The sequence below is a fragment of the Pristiophorus japonicus genome, chromosome 11 (genome assembly GCF_044704955.1).
Source record: "Pristiophorus japonicus isolate sPriJap1 chromosome 11, sPriJap1.hap1, whole genome shotgun sequence".
NCBI lineage: Eukaryota > Metazoa > Chordata > Chondrichthyes > Pristiophoridae > Pristiophorus > Pristiophorus japonicus.
In genome coordinates, this window is record NC_091987.1 from 152906216 (window position 1) to 152925007 (window position 18792).

General features: G+C 47.4%; 1 protein-coding gene across 6 annotated transcripts in view; it reads left to right on the forward strand.

The window, feature by feature from the left end:
- The first annotated feature begins 2089 nt into the window (after positions 1-2089).
- The window catches only part of LOC139276343 (BCLAF1 and THRAP3 family member 3), a 63467-nt gene continuing 46764 nt past the window's right edge, over positions 2090-18792 (forward strand). Inside the window, exons 1-2 of one of the 6 annotated variants that reach the window (XM_070894188.1) lie at positions 2096-2178; positions 16680-16803. The gene's annotated coding sequence lies outside the window, so the exon portion shown is untranslated. Of the gene's footprint in view, positions 2179-5595; positions 5650-7181; positions 7272-7293; positions 7417-16679; positions 16804-18792 lie in introns of those variants that run through there. The other 5 variants (XM_070894189.1, XM_070894187.1, XM_070894186.1 and 2 more) reach the window with 5 other exon arrangements.

The window sequence follows — 18792 nt, forward strand, 5'->3', positions numbered from 1 at the left end:
GAAGCGTCTTGGGACATTTTACTACATTATAGGTGCTATATAAATGCAAGTTGTTGATTGGAAAGTATTGGTGCAACAACCAAGAAATCAAGTCCAGCAGAACTCAACAAGAAATCTGTACGCATAATCCCACCAGTGCATATGTTTGAATGTGTAATGCATCACTGCAGCAAATCCATTGGGTCCCAAAATGAAACAGATCCACATTCACTACAGCAGACCAGTATTTTAAATATTTTAAAGGAAGCTGAAGGAGTATTTCTTGACCAGATATCTTTCTTGTTGAATTCTGCGCCAGCCCGCCCTCCCCAACCCCGCAATCCCACTGATTTCAATATTTAAAGGATGACATTTCTGCAAATGCCAGCGAGGGTATCGTTTTTTTAAAATAATGAATTCTCAATGTGAGCATCATTGGCAAGGCCAACATTAGTTGCCCATTCCCAGCTGCCTTTGAGAAAGTGGTGGTGGGCCTTCTTGAACCGCTGCAGTCCATGTGGTGCTGTATTATTCTGGTTCTTTGCAGTGGCTTGCTAAGCCACTTCAGTGGGCAGTGAAGACACATTGGTGTGGAACTGGAGACGCATACTGGCCAGACCAGTTAAGGGTGACAGATTTTCTTCCCTAAAGGACATTAACGAACCAGATGAGTGTTTATGACAATCCGACAGCTTCACGGTCACTTTTACTCGTACCAGCTTTTTATTCCCAGATATTAAAAAATAAAATTGAAGCCATGGAGGGATTTTAACTCTGGTTCTCTGGATTGTTAGTCCAGGCCTCTGGATCACCAGTCCAGTAACCAGGCCACTACATTGCCATACCCACAGAATCAGTAATATACACAGGAGGTTGTCAGCAATGAGTTGCCCACAACCTTTCTTAGCTGGGATGTGTGTGGTGGATGTGGACACTGACTGCTATTTTCCTCACTGTGTGCAAAGAAAAGAAAGTGAATTTTCTCAAACATTAGTCGCATAGCAACTTACTCCCCTCAAAATTCTCATCCTTGTTTACAGCTCCCTCCATGGCCTTGCCCCTCCCTATCTCTGTAATCCGCCAGCTCCACAACCCACCCCGCCCACCCCACGAGATGTCTGCGCTCCTCCTAACTCTGCCCTCGAGTATTCCTGATTATAATCACTCAACCATTGGTGGCTGTGCATTCAGCTGCTCTGGAACTCCCTCGAAACCTCTCTTTCCTCCTTCGAGACTATCCTTAAAATCTACCTCTGTGACCAAGCACCTGACAAAGGGTTGTCGACCCAAAATGCTAACTCTGTTTCTCTTTCTCCACAGATGCTGCCTGACCCGCTGAGATTTCCAGCACTCTCTGTTTTTATTTCAGATTCCAGCATCCGCGGTATTTTGCTTTTGTGTTGCTGTAATTTCTACTTGAACGGTTCGGGTGTCAAATTTATTTTTTTGTCTTAAAACACTGCTGTGAAGTGCCTTGGGACGTTTCGCTACGATCAAGGCTCTATATAAATACAAGTTGTTGTTGTTGAAGCGGGCTTTACCAGTTGCAGGTGATCAGCTGGAGCACGCGACGTCCACCAGTACGCTTGCGGCCAACCGCGAGAGGTGGGCACCTGAGGGACTGGAGTGCATCATCATAGGCAGCCCCTTGGAATCGAGGAAGACTTACTTCCACTCTTAAAATGAGTCCTTAGGTGGCTGAACAGTCCAATACGGGAACCACAGTCCCTGTCACAGGTGGGACAGATAGTGGTTGAGGAAAAGGGTGTGTGGGACTGGGTTACCGCACGCTCTTTCCGCTGCTTGTGTTTGATTTCTGCATGCTCTCGGCGATGAGACTCGAGGTGCTCAGCGTCCTGCCAGATGCACTTCCTCCACTTAGGGTGGACTGGTCTTTGGCCAGGGACCCCAGGTGTTAATGTGTTTACTTGTCGGTTTAGTGCCCCCTTAATAATAAAAGGGGACACTTGTATTAATGTTTGTCAACTCAAATAGTTGTAGTGATCAGCAAATCCGCGCATGCGCCAACCCGGCACTCTCTGAGCCGGCAAGGGGGCCGCACGCGCCTGCGCACACCGAGCGGAAGTTGTCGCAGGAAAGGTGGGGGAGGGTGCGTTGTGTGGAGGACCGGGAGAGACGGACAGCAGGAGGGGCGCCGCGGCCTTCACGTACATTCCCCCCCCGACCTGCCGTGTGTGGGTGAGCCGCCGCGCGGGAACGGGAACGGGAGCAAATCATCGTCGTCGTGGTGTAAAGAGCGGCTTTGTGCAGCGGGAGAGTCGCAGCCCCCACCCGTGTGTGTGTGTGTGTGTGTGTGTGTGTGTGGGGGGGGGGGAATCACACAGCCTCCTGCAACCGCCAATACGTCTCACCCCGCCAATAAATCTCCTGTGTGCTGAGGCGGACCCGGCCGCCCCCATCACTTGGCTCAATTAAATCCGGGTCCCTCGCCAACCGCCGGGCCCCGCCTGCGCTAGACAGACTGAGAACATGGCTTCGGCATTCGGAGCCGGCCACTGGGCCTCACGGCTCATCTTCCACCTCAACTCCACTTTGCTGCACTGTCCCCATTATCCCTTCATATCCAAAACATGCTATCGATCTCTTGCTATTGAGGGAGTGCAGCGAAGGTTCACCAGATTGATTCCCGGGATGGCAGGACTGATATATGAGGAGAGACTGGATCAACTAGGCCTGTATTCACTGGAGTTTAGAAGAATGAGAGGGGATCTCATAGAAACATATAAAATTCTGACGGGATGGGACAGGTTAGATGCAGGAAGAATGTTCCCGATGTTGGGGAAGTCCAGAACCAGGGGTCACAGTCTAAGGATAAGGGGTCGGCCATTTAGGACCGAGATGAGGAGAAACTTCTTCACTCAGAGAATTGTGAATCAGTGGAATTCTCTACCGCAGAGAGTTGTTAAGTCCAGTTTGTCAGTTATATTCAAAAGGGAGTTAGATGTGGCCCCTTACGGCTAAAGGGATCAAAGGGTATAGAGAGATTGTATGATCAGCCATGATCATATTGAATGGTGGTGCAGGCTCGAAGGGCCGAATGGCCTACACCTATTTTCCATGTTTGTCTTGGAGTGACTCAAATACTGAGCCCCCACAGCCGTCTGGGGAAGAGAATTCCAAACATTCAACTCCCTCTGGGGTAAAGAAGTTTCTCCTCATTTCAGTCACAAATGGCCGTCCCCTTATTCTGAGACTGTGACGTAGCATCGTCTGTCTCCACACCTGCCTCGGCTCATCCACTGCTGAAGCAAAGACGGGCAAATGGCATTACGATATAGATCAGTTATCATCTAATTCATGCCTTTGTTACCTCTAGACTTGACTACTACTCCCAACGCATTCCTGGCTGGTCTCCCACATTCTACCCTACGTAAACCAGGTGATCCAAAACTCGGCTGCCCCGTGTCCTAACTCGCACCAAGTCCCGTTCACCCATCACCCCCTGTGCACGCTGACCTACATTGGCTCCTGGTTAAGCAACGCCTTGATTTCAAAATTATCAACCTTGTGTTCAAATCCCTCCATGGCCTCTATCCTTCCTATCTTTATAATCTCCTTCAGCCTCACCCCCCCACCCCCCTGCCAGATGTCTGCCCTCCTCTTTTGGTTATCTGATGTAATTTCTACTTGTATGGCTTAAAACACTTTTGTCTTAAAACACTGCTGTAAAGCACCTTAGATCGATTCGGTAGGTACAAGGTACTATATAAATCCATGTTGGCGAGGCGGGGGCTTTACCAGTTGCAGGTGATCAGCTGCAGCACGCGGTGTCCACTGTACGCTCGCGGAGTGCATCGTCACCCCGGCAACCAAATTTTAATTTGATTTAAGTTGACTGTGCAAAGTTTCATTGTGTCGGTTTTAGTGCCTCCCCCCCCCCTTCACTAAGGGGGCACTTGTATTAATGTTTACCAACTCAAATAGTTGCAGGTGATCAGCAAAACCCGCGCATGCGCCCACCCGGCTCTCTCTCAGCCGGCAGGGGGCCGCACGCGCTGGCGCATGCCGAGCGGATGTTATCGAGGAAATGTGTGGGAAGAGAGGGCGCGTTGTGTGGAGGAGCGGGAGAGACGGACAGCAGGAAGGGCGCCGCGGTCCAAATGCACATTCCCCCCTGACCTGCCGTGTGTGGGTGAGTCGCCGCCGCGCGGGGCCGGTACCGTGTGAGCGGACGCGGGAACAAATGGCCGTGGTGGTGGTGGGGTAAAGTGCAGCTTTATGCCGTGGGAGGTCCGGGCCCTGTGTGTGTGGGGGTGGGGAGAAATCAGGGTTGCCGAGTTATGGATCACCTCTAGTTTACATAGGGTAGAATGTGGGAGGCCAGCCAAGAGTGTGTTGGAATAGTCAAGTCCAGAGGTAACCAAGGCCGTTCGATGATAGCTGATCCATCTCTTAGTACTATTTGCCTGTCTTTGCTTCAGCAGTGGATGAGCCGAGGCAGGAACATAGACAGGCGATGCTACGTCACAGTCTCAGAATAAGCGACCGGCCATTTGTGACTGAGACGAGGAGAAACTTCTTCACCCCAGAGGGTCGTGGGGGCTCAGTCTTTGAGTATACCCCAAGACAAGCGATCGCTGGAATTTTTTGGATACAAGAACATAAGAAACAGGAGCAGGAGTCGGCCAGACGGCCCCTCGATCCTGCTCCGCCATTCAATAACAACATGGGCTGATCTGATCATGGACTCGGCTCCACTTCCCCATAACCCTTTATCCGTTAATGGATAATGGGGACAGTGCAGCAAAGTGGAGCTGAGCTGGGTAATGAGCCATGAGGCCCAATGGCTGGCTCCAATGCCGAAGCCATGGTCTCCTAATCTGAGGAAGCACGTTCTTGGTATTGAGGGAGTGCAGCGAAGGTTCACCAGACTAATTCCAGGGATGGCTGGACTGTCATATGAGGAGAGACTGGATCAACTGGGCCTTTATACATTGCAGTTTAGAAGGATGAGAGGGGATCTCATAGAAACGTATAAGATTCTGATGGGACTGGACAGGTTAGATGCAGGAAGAATGTTCCCGATATTGGGGAAGTCCAGAACCAGGGGACGTAGTCTTAGGATAAGGGGTAAGCCATTTAGGACTGAGATGAGAAACTTTTTCACTCAGAGTTGTTAACCTGTGGAATTCCCTGCCGCAGAGAATAGTTGAGGCCAGTTCATTGGGTATATTCAAAAGGGAGTTAGATGTGGCCCTTACAGCTAAAGGGATCAAGGGATATGGAGAGAAAGCAGGAATGGGGTACTGAAGTTGTATGATCAGCCATGATCATATTGAATGGTGGTGCAGGCTCGAAGGGCCGAATGGCCTACTCCTGCACCTATTTTCTATGTTTGTCTTGGAGTGACTCAAATACTGAGCCCCCACAGCTGTCTGCGGAAGAGAATTCCAAACATTCAACTCCCTCTGGAGTAAAGTTTCTCCTCATTTCATTCACAAATGGCCGACCCCGTATTCTGAGACTGTGACGTAGCATCGTCCGTCTCCGCACCTGCCTCGGCTCATCCACTGCGGAAGCAAAGACGGGAAAATGGCATTAAGATATGGATCAGCTATTATCTAATTCGTGCCTTTGTTACCTCTAGACTTGACTACTACTCCAACGCATTCCTGGCTGGCCTCCCACATTCTACCCGACGTAAACCAGGTGATCCAAAACTCGGCTGCCCCGTGTTCTAACTCGCACCAAGTCCCGCTCACCCATCACCCCCTGTGCTCACTGACTCGTGTCCTAACTCACACCAAGTGCCGCTCACCCATCACCCCTGTGCTCGCTGCTCCATGTCCTAACTCGCACCATGTCCTGCTCACCCATCACCCCCTGTGCCCCATGCCCTAACTCACACCAAGTCCCGCTCACCCATCACCCCCTGTGCTCACTCACCGTGTCCTCTAACTCGCACCGAGTCCCGCTCACCCATCACCTCCTGTGCTCGCTGACCTACCTTGGCTCCCGGTTAAGCACCGCCTTGATTTCAAAATTCTCATCATTGTGTTCAAATCTCTCCATGGCCTCTATCCTCCCGATCTCTGTAATCTCCTTCAGCCTCACAAGCGCCCCCCCCCCTGCCGAGAGTGCAGCGAAGGTTCACCAGACTGATTCCAGGGATGGCTGCACTGTCATATGAGGAGAGACTGGATCAACTGGGCCTTTATTCACTGGAGTTTAGAAGGATGAGAGGGGATCTCATAGAAACTTATAAGATTCTGACGGGACTGGACAGGTTAGATGCAGGAAGAATGTTCCCGATGTTGGGGAAATCCAGCACCAGGGGACATAGTCTTAGGATAAGGGGTAGGCCATTTAGGACTGAGATGAGGAGAAACCTCTTCACTCAGAGAGTTGTTAACCTGTGGAATTTCTTGCCGCAGAGAATTATTGATGCCAGTTCATTGGATATATTCAAGAGGGAGTTAGATATGGCCCTTAGGGCTAAGGGAATCACGGGGTATGGAGAGAAAGCAGAAAAGGGGTACTGAGGGAATGATCAGCCATGATCTTATTGAATGGTGGTGCAGGCTCGAAGGACCAAATGGCCTACTCCTGCACCTATTTTCTATGTTAAGATGTCTGCCCTCCTCTTTTGGTCATCTGATGTAATTTCTACTTGTACAGCTCGGGTGTCAAATTTATTTTTTTGTCTTAAAACACTGCTGTTTCGGTATTCGGTAGGTTCAAGGTGCTATATAAATTATTGTTGTTGGGGGCTTTACCAGTTGCAGGTGATCAGCTGCAGCACGCGGTGTCCACTGTACAGTCGCGGAGTGCATCATCACCCCCGGCAACCAAATTTTAATTTGTTTTAAGTTGACTGTCCAAAGTTTAATTCTTTTAATTGTGTCGGTTTTAGTGCCTCCCCCCCCCACTTCATTAATGGGACACTTGTATATATTTGTGTTTGTGCCCAAAAAAACACACAAAAAAACACACAAAACCTCAAAAAAAAGGGGCCCTTGAAAAGTGTTTGGAGTTTACCCCCACTTTATCAGGGGGCACTTGATTTAATGTTTATTTCTGCTGCAACCAAAAGAGTTGTATTAATGTTTACCAACTCAAATAGTTGCAGGTGATCAATAAAAACCGCGCCTGCGCCCACCCGGCTCTCCCTCAGCCAGCAGGGGGCCGCACGCGCCTGCGCACACCGAGCGGAAGTTGTCGAGGAAAGGTGGGGGAGGGGAGGGTGCGTTGTGTGGAGGACCGGGAGAGACGGACAGCAGGAGGGGCGTCGCGGCCTTCACGTACATTCCCCCCCGACCTGCCGTGTGTGGGTGAGCCGCCGCCGCGCGGGGCCGGTACCGTGGGAACGGGAACAAATCATCGTTGTCGTGTAAAGAGCGGCTTTGTGCAGGGGGAGAGTCGTAGCCCCCGCCCGTGTGTGTGTGTGTGGAATCACACGGCCTCCTGCAGCCGCCGGTCCGGTAACACTCCTGTCTATATATAGATATATGGCCGTGTCCCCGGGAGCGGGCCCTCCCGCCCCTAAATCCGGGTCCTCGCCAACCGCCCGGCCCCACGCCCCCTACCTTGCACTGAGCAGACAGGTCAGGCTGACAACATGGCCTCGGCACTGCAGACGGCCATTGGGCCTCCCGGCTAAGCTCCACCTTGCTGCACTGTCCCGTGTCCTAACTCGCACCGAGTCCCACTCACCCATCACCCCCTGTGCTCGCTGCCCTGTGTCCTAACTGGCACCAAGTCCCGCTCACCCATCACCCCCTTTGCTCGCTGACCTACATTGGCTCCCGGTTAAGCAATGTCTTGATTTTAAAATTCTCATCCTTCAAATCCCTCCGTGGCCTCAGTCCTCGCTATCTCTGTAATCTCCTTCAGCCTCACAACCCCATTCCCCCCGCCCCCAAGATGTCTCGTTCCTCTTGGTCATTTGCCGTAATTTCTTCTCGTGGTTTGGTGTTAAATTTATTTGTTTTATCTTAAAGGAATGCCTTGTGATGTTTTACTACGTTAAAGGTGCTATATAAAACAAGTTGTTGTTGATCTCTGTCTTGAAGATACTTAACAACTGCCCTCTGGGGTAGAGAATTCCAAAGATTCACCACCCTCTGAGTGAAGAAATTTCTCCTCATCTCAGTCCTAAATGGCCGACCCCTTATTCTGAGACTGTGACCCCTGCTTCTAGACTCTCCAGCCAGGGGGAAACATCCTCCCTGCATCTACCCTGTCGAGCCCTGTGAGAATTTTGTATGTTTCAGTGAGATCACCTCTCCTAAACTCGAATAAAAGAACATAAGAAATAGGAACAGGAGTAGGCCATATGGCCCCTCGAGCCTGCTCCGCCATTTAATACGATCATGGCTGATCTGATCGTGGACTCAGCTCCACTCCCCCGCCCATTCCCCTAACCCCTTATTCTCATCATTTAAGAAACTGTCTATTTCTGTCTTAAATTTATTCAATGTCCTAGCTTCCACAGCTCTCTGAGGCAGCGAATTCCACAGATTTACAACCCTCTGAGAGAAGAAATTTCTCCTCGTCTCAGTTTTAAATGGGCGGCCCCTTATTCTAAGATCTCGATGTTCCCCCTCTTTTTTTTTTGACGCCGAGCGGCCACTTTTAAGGGCTGCACAGGCCATTCAAAATACCATGCATGCGCGGTGTTTGCACTGAAAGGTTGGCTGCGTGGGATCCCTGGAGAGTACAGGCCGTGTCTGAGCAGTGTCTGACTGACCGCAACTTCAGGATATGTATAGATGCGCATGGGCTAAATCTTGAAGATGCGATCAGTTTCAGTGGGGTGAACCTGTGAACGCTGGCAGTTTGCAGTCATTATCCCACTGCAAAATCCAGGCCAATGTTTCTTATTGATTGACCTTGTGTTGTGGAGAAGGCTACCACTGCTAACACTTATGAGACATGTACTTTTTCTGTCGAGTATACTTTATTTGTTACTCAGTGTGTCCCCGCTACCTTGGGGAGACAAGATGCAGATTACATAGGAACAGAAACAGGCCATTTGGGCCAACCAGTCCATGCGGCGTTTATGCTCCACTCGAGCCGCCTCCCATCTTTCCTCATCTAAATCTAGTCACATAACCCTCTATTCCCTTCTCCCTCATATGCTTGTCTAGCCTCCTGTTAAACGCATCTATACTATTCGCTTCAACCACTCCCTGTGGTAGCGAGTTTCACATTCTCACCACTCTTTGGGTTAAAAGTTTTCTTCTGAATTCCCCATTGGATTTCTTGGTGACTATCTTACATTGATGGCCTCTAGTTAAGCTTTTCCCCACAAGTGGAAACATTCTCTCTATCCATTCTATCAAAACCTTTCATAATTTTAAAGACCTCTGTTAGGTCACCCCTCCGGCTTGTTTTTTCAAGAGAAAAGAGACCCAGCCTGTTCATCCTTTCATGTTAAGTATACCCTCGCATTTCTGGTACCATCCTTGTAAATGTTCTCTGCACCCACTCCAGTGCCTCTAACCTTTTTATAATATGGTGACCAGAACTGGTTTAACCAAGGTTCGATACAAGTTTAGCATAACTTCCCTACTTTTCAATTCTATAGTTCTAGAAATAAACCCCAATGCTGTTTTTTTTTTTCGGGCCTTGTTACCCTGTGTCGCAACTTTTAGCGTTTGTGTATTTGTACTCTGTCCCTCAACCCCACCTACCGTCTCACCCTCCAAGTAATAAGTGACCTCCCTATTCTTCCTACCAAAATGTAATACCTCACATTTATCTGTGTTGAACTTCATTTGCCAATTATATGCACATTCTGCAAGTTTACTAATGTCCTGTAATTTGTTGCAGTCCTCCTCAGTATTGACTATCGTCCCCAATTTGGTGTCATCCACAAATTTAGAAATTGGGTGAGCTTTTTCTCGCACGTAGCTATTCTGTCTGCTTTTATTTAACCTGATCTCCCGATGCCATACCACTTCAATACCCTTCCAATTCCCATGGAAACATGGCTGAGGGATAATGACACACTACCTTTAATCGAAGCCTCCTCTCCCGGTTATACCTTCCACCACTTGCCCCGCCCAGACCACCGTGGTGGCAGTATAGCTCTCATCACTAAATCATACCTTGGTCTGTCCCCCTACTCCTCCGGCGCGTTCTCATCTTTTGAACATCTCTCCTTATTTCACCCCTCTCGCCCCTCATTCTCTTAAAATTCTCATTCTCTACTGCCCACTCATATAACTTTATCATGGATATATCCTCACTGCTTTCCTCCTTCAGCCTCTGCACTGAGCGACTTCTCATCCTTGGTGATATCAACCTCCATCTCAATTCATCCTGCTCTCGCTCCTCTGAGTTCACTCCCTCCGATCCTCCCTTAATCTCTCCCTCCATGTGAACTCCTCAACCCACATTCACGGTCACCTTCTTGACCTTGCAATCTCTCGTGGCCTCGCTATTTTAACTGTGTCAATTAAAGAAAAAGCCATCTCTGACCATTTCCTTGTATCGCTCTCGACCCACATCCCTCTTCCCCCAATCCAAACTTACTTCCTTCTGCATCCACCCCTGGAAAAAAAATCTCTCCAAACTCCAGATCAATGCACTTAGCAACTCCAAACTGTTCAAACTTTGGCCCTCTTTTAACAATGACATTTCTGTAGCCACCGATCTGCTCAACCAGACCCTCACTACCACCTTTGATGCCCTGGTACCTATTAAAACCATTACTCTCTCTCACCCTGGCCATTCCCCCTGGTACAGCCCTCATCTTGGCTCCCTCAAGTCCAATGGGCACAGACTTGAACGGATATGGCGGACAACTGGTTTAGCATTCACCGCCAAGTCTGGCTGGACCACATAAAGCACTTTCGGGTCCTACTCGTGTCTACAAAAACTATTCCAGGATCATTCTGGAATGCGAAAATAACCCCTGGCCACTATTCTCTACTGCGAACTGTCTCCTTAAACCCCTCTCTCCTGTCTCCACCACACTCGCCTCCAACAAGAAGTGTGAGGAGCTCATGGACTTCTTTGTCTCAAAGATTGAGACCATCCGATCAGCTGCCTCTGCCAGTTCCCTTCCTTCACCTAACCCACAGGTCCAAACTTCATCTGAGCCCCCCCCCCCCCCCCCATGCCCTAGCCCTAAACTCATCTTTCTCCAGTTTCTTTTTTTGATCTCCCCTCTTGATCTTCCAAGCTCATCTTGTCCCTGCTCTCTTGACCCTATTCCTACTAAACTGCTGACCACCTAACTTCCTTTTTTGGCTCCTATGTTAGCCGACATTGTTAACAGTTCTCTCTCCTCAGGTACTGTCCCTCTTCTTCAAATCTGCTGTCATCGCTCTTCTTAAAAACCAACCCTTGACCCAGTTTGCTTGCCAGCTATCGCCCCATCTACAACCTCCCTTTCCTGTCCAAAGTACTTGAACATGTTGTCGCCTCCCAAATCCGTGACCATCTTTCCATGAATTCATGTTTGAACCCCTTCAATCGCCCCTGCCACAGTACCAAAACTGCTCTCATCAAAGTCACAAATGACATCCTTTGTGACTGTGACAAAGGTAAACTATCCTTGTACTTCTGGACCTGTCTGTAGTTTTTTTCACGGTTGACCACTCCATCCTCCTCCAATGCCTCTCCACCACCATCCAGCTGGGTGGGACTGCACTCGCCTGGTTCCATTCTCATCTATCTAATCGTAGCCAGAGAATCACCTGCAATGGCTTCTCTTCCCACTCCAGCATCATTACCTCTGGTGTCCCCCAAGGATCTATTCTTGGCCCCCTTCTATTTCTCATCTATATGCTGCCCCTTGGTGACATCATCCGAAAACACGGAGTCAGTTTCCACATGTATGACACCCAGCTCCACCTCTCCACCACCTCTCTCGACCCCTGCTTGGTATCTAAATTGTCAGATTGCTTATCCGACAGCCAGTACTGGCAGAAATTTTCTCCAATTAAATTTGGGAGGACCAAAGACATTATCTTTGGTCCCCGCCACAAACTGCATTCCCTAACCACTGACTCCATTCCTCTCCCTAACATCAATCTGAGGGTGAACAAGACTGTTTGCAACCTAGGTATCATATTTGACCCTGAAATGAGTTTCCAGCCACATATCCGCGGCATAACTAAAACCACCTTTTTCCACTTCCATTACATTGCCCGCCTCCGCCCCTGCCTCAGCTCATCCACTGCTGAAACCCTCATTCATGCATTTGTTACCTCTAGACTTGACTACTCCAACTCACTCCTGGCCGCCCTCCCACATTCCACACTACATAAACCTGAGGTCATCCAAAACTCAGCAACCCATGTACTAACTCGCACCAAGTCACGATCACCCATCATCCCCTGTGCTCACTGACCGACATTGGCTTCCGGTTAAGCAACGCCTCTTTTTCTAAATTCTCATCCTTGTTTTCAAATCCTTCCATGGCCTCGCCCCTCCCTATCTCTGTGATCTCCTCCAGCCCCACAACCCCCCGAGATGTCTGCACTCCTCTAATTCTGCCCTCCTGAGCATCCCTGATTATAATCGCTCAACCATTGGTGGCTATGCCTTCTGTTGCCTGGGCCCCAAGCTCTGGAACTCCCTCCCTAAACCTCTCCGCCTCTCTACCTCTCTTTCCTCCTTCAACATGCTCCTTGAAACTTACCTCTTTGACCAAGCTTTTGGTCACTGTAGAGTGTTCATTTTACACTCTACCTTGATTCATAGACCGTGGGAATTACAGGAAAGGACGCAAAGTTTAGGCTTAACCCAATTGTCAGTTTTATTACGCAAAATCTAACTAAAAACTACAGAACAAGACTTCTGAGAGAATTGACCGAAGACAGACAATCACCCGTCCACAGTTAGTTGCTGTAATCGTAGATTGTAGGTTCGTCGTCGTTCCTCTTCGATGTTCCCTCTTCCGTGTTCGTCCCGTTCCTTTCCGTTCGCCCTGAGCTGTTTCCAGCTTGTGTATTTATCCATTTTATCAATAAATCACCCGCTGAGCTGAGGTTTCCGTTAATGTGTCTGGATCAATTCGTTGTTTGTGGTGATCCGTTTGACTGACTACCATAATGGACCTGGATGTCCTCAATTTACAGACGGAGTCTACAGGGCAAAAGATAACTCCTTATCTTAAGTACCCCGTTCTCCAAAAATGCAGGCCTTGTGGGATCCTTTGTTGTCCTGGTTTCTTGCAGACTTGTCTCTAGAGGGAATTGTTTTCCCCCTTCCGGCCAATCAATCCACGGGCTCTTCGGTGAGATTACATCAATCCCTTTGTTTCGATACGTAAACAGGTCTGGCTCTTGACCGCGGAGATTGGTTTTAATTGGTGATGAGTCACCACCTGCCCAAGGCTGGCGCCTTTTTCTCCCTTTGGTCAATCCTAAAAGCTTGTATTAAATCACTTTTAGTTCATGGCCTCTTCCTGTGCCTTTACATCACCTGTGCTAATTTCTGCTTATGCAGCTCGGTGTCAAATTTCTATTGCATAACACTCCTGTGAAGTGCCTTGGGATGTTTCATTACGTTAAAGGTGCTATATGAATACAAGTTGTTGATTTCAGATGCTTATTTTGAATGAAGGTGACACTGGGTTGCCTGGGTTTCAGCAACCAACACAGTTCTACAAGTGCTCTCTCTTAAAGAGGCGCAACTAACAGAACTTGGATAGAAAGTTTAATTAACTAAAGAGAATTATATTTCTAAATTTTAATGTTCTTTGTGTCGCAGAAGGCTGATGCCTCTGCTTTGTATTTCCAACATTTCCGGCTTTTATTTGGAAAAACCGTGCCAAGGGAGTGAAAGTCACATGCACAAGTTGCCAGGCAGAGTGTTGGGTGCTGTCTGCAGTATGGTTTGTGTTGCTGGCTGCACTTTACACACTCCAGCTGCTGCTTTCAGGACAGTAGTGTATTAATACCATTTTTGAATCCTCGCCCCCTTTCTCTCAATGTGTTAACTGAACCTTCAGCTGATTTAGCCTCTCGGACAGCAGATTTGTAGATTTAATGTCTTGGTAACTGCGTGTCTTAACTCCAGCTTCGGAAAAGTATCCTCTACCTACTAGTTATGTGCCACTTAGCTTGGAGCTTCTGAAATAACTGCAGTGTTCCTTCAGGAAATAAAGCATTCAAGGAAAATATCATTTGCACTAAAAACTATACTTGGTCCAGTTGATGGCAGTATTCTGTTTGCTTGTCAAAATGTTGTGCTTGTTGGATTGTTTTGGCACTGGGGACTGTAAATACATCCCACTATTGTCAGAATCAAGAATTCCTAAGTCATGTAGCGGGGTTCAGACAAAAAATGTTCTTGCTCTACTTCGACAAATTATCGGGGTTTTTTTGGCTTCTTTTGAGTATTACAGCTAATGTATTGCTGATTTGTGGGCAGTTGTGTAAGCTCTGGGTCTGTGTCCATAAAGAAACTAGTTGAAGCTGCCCAGGTCCTCACCTTTTGGACCATTTCAGACAGGAGACTTCCATCGTAGTTGTCAGGGCTGAGTCTAATTTAGGATTCCAGAAATAAAAGGGCAGTGTCCTAACCCACTACAACTGAGTCACTCGTCTGTTTCATTCTAGCTGCTTAGCTTAGAGTGCTGAAATTATAATGGGGCAAAATCCATTACGTTATTTCAACTCCTCGTTAAATGCTACAGACTATGTTAACTTATACTCGTATCTAAAAAAAATGCAACATCTTCCGCATGCATGATTCTGGGAGCTCCTTGTACTCCTTGCCTGAATGAATATTTATCACCATCTGTACATCTATTTGTAATTGGACACCAGTGATTTATTTTTCTCACTGGGGACGTCATCCTTCACCTCCCTGACAACAGAGCTGAGATCAGAAGTTCCAGGCAAGGAGTACAATGAGTCCATTTCTGATCTGGGAGTCGTGAATGACAGCACATGGTGCCAAGTGTAGGAATGTTTTCTATTCTATATGAGCATCACTAGTATAGAATAGACAACACTTAAGTCACCTCAACCTAAAATACTGTGGAACTTTGCATTATTGTGCAATGAGACAGGGTTAATTAGTAATCTTATAGTAAAGGATCCTCTGGAGAAGAGTGATCATAATATGATAGAATTTCATATTAAGTTTGCGAGTGATGTGGTTAAGTTGGAAACTATGGTCTTAAATTTAAACAAGCTCAATTATGGCGGTACGGGTGCAGCACCTAAAATCCGGAACCCCCGAGGCCGTTTCAGATTCCAGTCTTTCGATTTGCTTTCTGACATCACAAATCCAGAAATGCTCGAGCCCAGGTTCGGGTATTTCCGGATTTCGGAACGTCGGTGGGGTGGGGGGGGGGGGGGGGGGGGGCGTCGGTGGGTCTGGATTCCGGAACAAAAAGTCTGCAAAGGGAATATAGACCTGTTAAGTGATTGGGTAAGATGGTAGCAGATAGAGTATAATGTGGGGAAGTGTGAAATTACCCACTTTGGAAGGAAGAATGAAAGAGCAGAATAATTTTTAAAAGGTGAGAGACTAGCAAATGTTGACATGCAGAGTGATTTGCCGTTCCTTGTACACAAATCAGCGTTAACGTGCAGGTACAGCAAGCAGTTAGGAAGGCAAATGATTTGTGTAAGCGCAAAAAACCTTAATTATGGGTAAAGTAATTCGGTGTCAAAGTATAAAGCAAGAAAGGCTGAGAGAAAGGTTTAAATGGTAGAATAGCTGAATCCCACATTCCAGCAATTAGGTTGAAACACAGAAGATCAGAGAAATTCTCTTAGATCAGAACACCCACAATATTTATGTAGACAGCTCACAGAAATAATGAGAGGAGGCCACAATGTTCCAGCCACAAGAGATAACGGACAATGCCTCTTTTAAGCAGAGAGTAACCAGACATCTGCCAAGGACAAGTTAGCCTGGGGCGTTCCCAGAAAAGTAACACACAACCTGCAGCAGCTGTTCCCTAGCAACAGCCGTCAGAACTGAATGTACCAATAGAATCATTAGAAATTACTGTAACCAATAAAATTAATGTAACTGTAGTAACCAATGACATTGCTGAAAACTATCAACCAATGTATTAGTAGTAGGTGGGCGGGGACTGGTGGCAAATAACCAATGGAACACTTCCCTGCCTGGTTTCTGTATTTCGACTCTAAACTGTAATTGCACAGCTTGTCATGAGACCGGGAGCAGAGCAACCAATGAGCGCACTGTTGCAACCGGCTCACCCTTGATTAATCAGGTTTTAATGTGAATGTATGTGGAAGAATCATGAAAGGGTTAATAAAATGGTTCTAGGAATCAATAAGAAAATAAGAACAGACAGACTTGGTTTCCCGTGAGAAAGTAGTGGACAAAGTAGCTTGTGTGACCATCACTGATAAACAAAGGTTTATGGCCATGACTTGATAAGGTGCACATTTGCTTCGCGTGATTAAGCCAAGCTATCCTAACACGTAGGAGGTTTTGGTGTCCCTGAGCAATTCTGCTTGTTGCAATTCCGCTCGTAAAAGCATAAAGTGTTCTAAAGATAAACAGGCTGTCAATTCATGAAGCCCTAGTAACACACTGTGATTGATGAAGCAGGCCATACCTCCTTCGGTTTGTAAGAATAAAAGGGATGCATCTGTGAGGATAGGCAGACCTTTTGTCTGCCTGCCCCGGAATCTGTAGACTCTGTGCTGGCAGTTTGGTAACAGGTCCGAAGCTGCTTCAATAAAGACGTAAAGATTGAAGGTATCTGACTCGATTATTGTCGAATGCAGCTGACCACCCGAACTCGGACTTAACATTTGGTGTCAGAAGTGGGATCCCAAAAACTCTCGATTGGAAGTGGCTGAATCATTGATACCCTACAGACGGGACGCGGCAGAGCAAATGGGCCTCAAAGTGAGTATATTTAGTTAAATTGCCACTTTGTTTTCCTCCTGTCGTAAGTTCTGGTCGCGGATCTTTCACCACTGTTCAATTAATTGTTGACGGGATCACCCGTGGTCAGTTGTCAGATTACCCCAGGAAAAGATAGATTTGGAATTGTCCACGATGGTGGTCCGTTAAAATGACGAAGGAGTAGGTTGATCTGGAAATTGTCTACCACAAGTAGTCTGTCAAACGTTAAAACAGTAAGGAATAGAGAGAAAAGGAATAAAGAGAAAAGGAAGTTGTGGGTACACACCACGGTGGTGGGTTAAAAGATAACTGATTTGAAATTGTCTCACTTAATGAGTCCGTCAAAACGTTGAATAACTGATTTGAAATTGTCTCACTTAATGAGTCCGTCAAAACATTGAATACCTAGGTTAAGATAAGTTATATCATGGGTAATATACTTGATACAACGACAGGCTCAAGTAGCGTTTTGCAGAGGTTGTGTATAAACACCCAGATAAAAACGAGCAACTCAGACAATTGTCGGGAGGTTTGAATCAGAAATTAGGTTCAGACATATGGCCATTAGGGGGTTCAAGTGATTTTGAAACAATTAAACGCGCCCAAGAATTAATTTGGAAAAGGGGAATCGGGAAAAAGAGTAAGAAATTGATTGAAATTTGGCGCCAACATTGTCAAGATGAAAAAGATAAGAATATTCTGGCGAGTTGGCAGGAGAATGCTCTCAAGGCAGGAATTAAATTAACCGATGCGGGAATCCCTAAGTCATTGGAAATTTAAAGAAAGGAATGTGCACAGGAAAAGAGAAATAGAACAAACAAGGAATCTTTAACAGAACTACGTAGTTTAATGGCTGGTCTTGGCATGCAAGGGGCTGACGAGGACAATGAATGGGATAATTGGAATATGACTCCAGCGGCTCGTCCGACGGCACAACCCGATGTTAATGCCTTGGCTGACGCGGCTGTGGCAGTAAATGTGCCGGTGCCAAATCTACAGACGAACGGAATTCTACCACCCCCTTACCCCGGTCCTAATGTCCCAACACCGGGCACCACTGCTGCTGCAACACTCATTTATCCCAGTTTAGACAATGTGTCTAATATAGAACGACAGTCTCGGGGAACTAAGTCTGATGATGAGGTTTTCTGTCGATCCGTTGCAGAGGGGACTAGAAGCCAGGTTCAAAGACGGCGTCAACTTGAACAGGAAATAGGGAGATTACAACAGCTTGAAAGAAATCAACGACGTAGTGGTAAAGGGGAAATCAACCCCTACGGATGAGGATGATGTGATAGTGTCAGGGTCAGACACTGGGACAGATTCAGAGTCGGGATGGGTTGACGATGTTGAAGGGGACAATGACGGGGAGACACCAAGACCCCTGAAGAAACGCGCGCCGAAACAGCTGCCCGTCAGAACTATCTCTAACCCTCGCGTGTTGGCACCAGCAGCGCCTATTGAGGATGGAGGCCCGGATGTGCAGCCCCCTGCTAAGATACAAGTGTGGTTACCTTAGAAACCTCATGAACTTATGTCCATATTAACCAGCGCCCCGAATAAAAATACCTGTCCTCAACAGTTCATTGAATTTTTGTCACGAACCATCAGAGTCTATCAAGCAGACTCAAGGGACCTTTGGTCTCTGGTACAACAGGTACTTACTGGTCCTGAATGGACTAGATTTAAGGAAGCCTTAACACATCAAACTCACGAAGCCTTAGAAGCAGCGAAGGAGATTTCACGCTGTCACCAGAGGCGACAGATGCCTTCCAACAGTTAAGGCTTTGCCTTACACAAGCACCAGCCTTGGGAAGACCCCTTTACGATCGCCCGTTCCAGTTATATTGTACTGTTCTCCAAGAATGCGCTACTTCGGTTCTGACTCAGAAGCATGGAGATAGACACCGACCAGTTGCATATTTTTCCTCAAAATTAGACCCTGTCGCCCTTGGATATCCCCACTGTACACAGATTCTGGCTGCCATT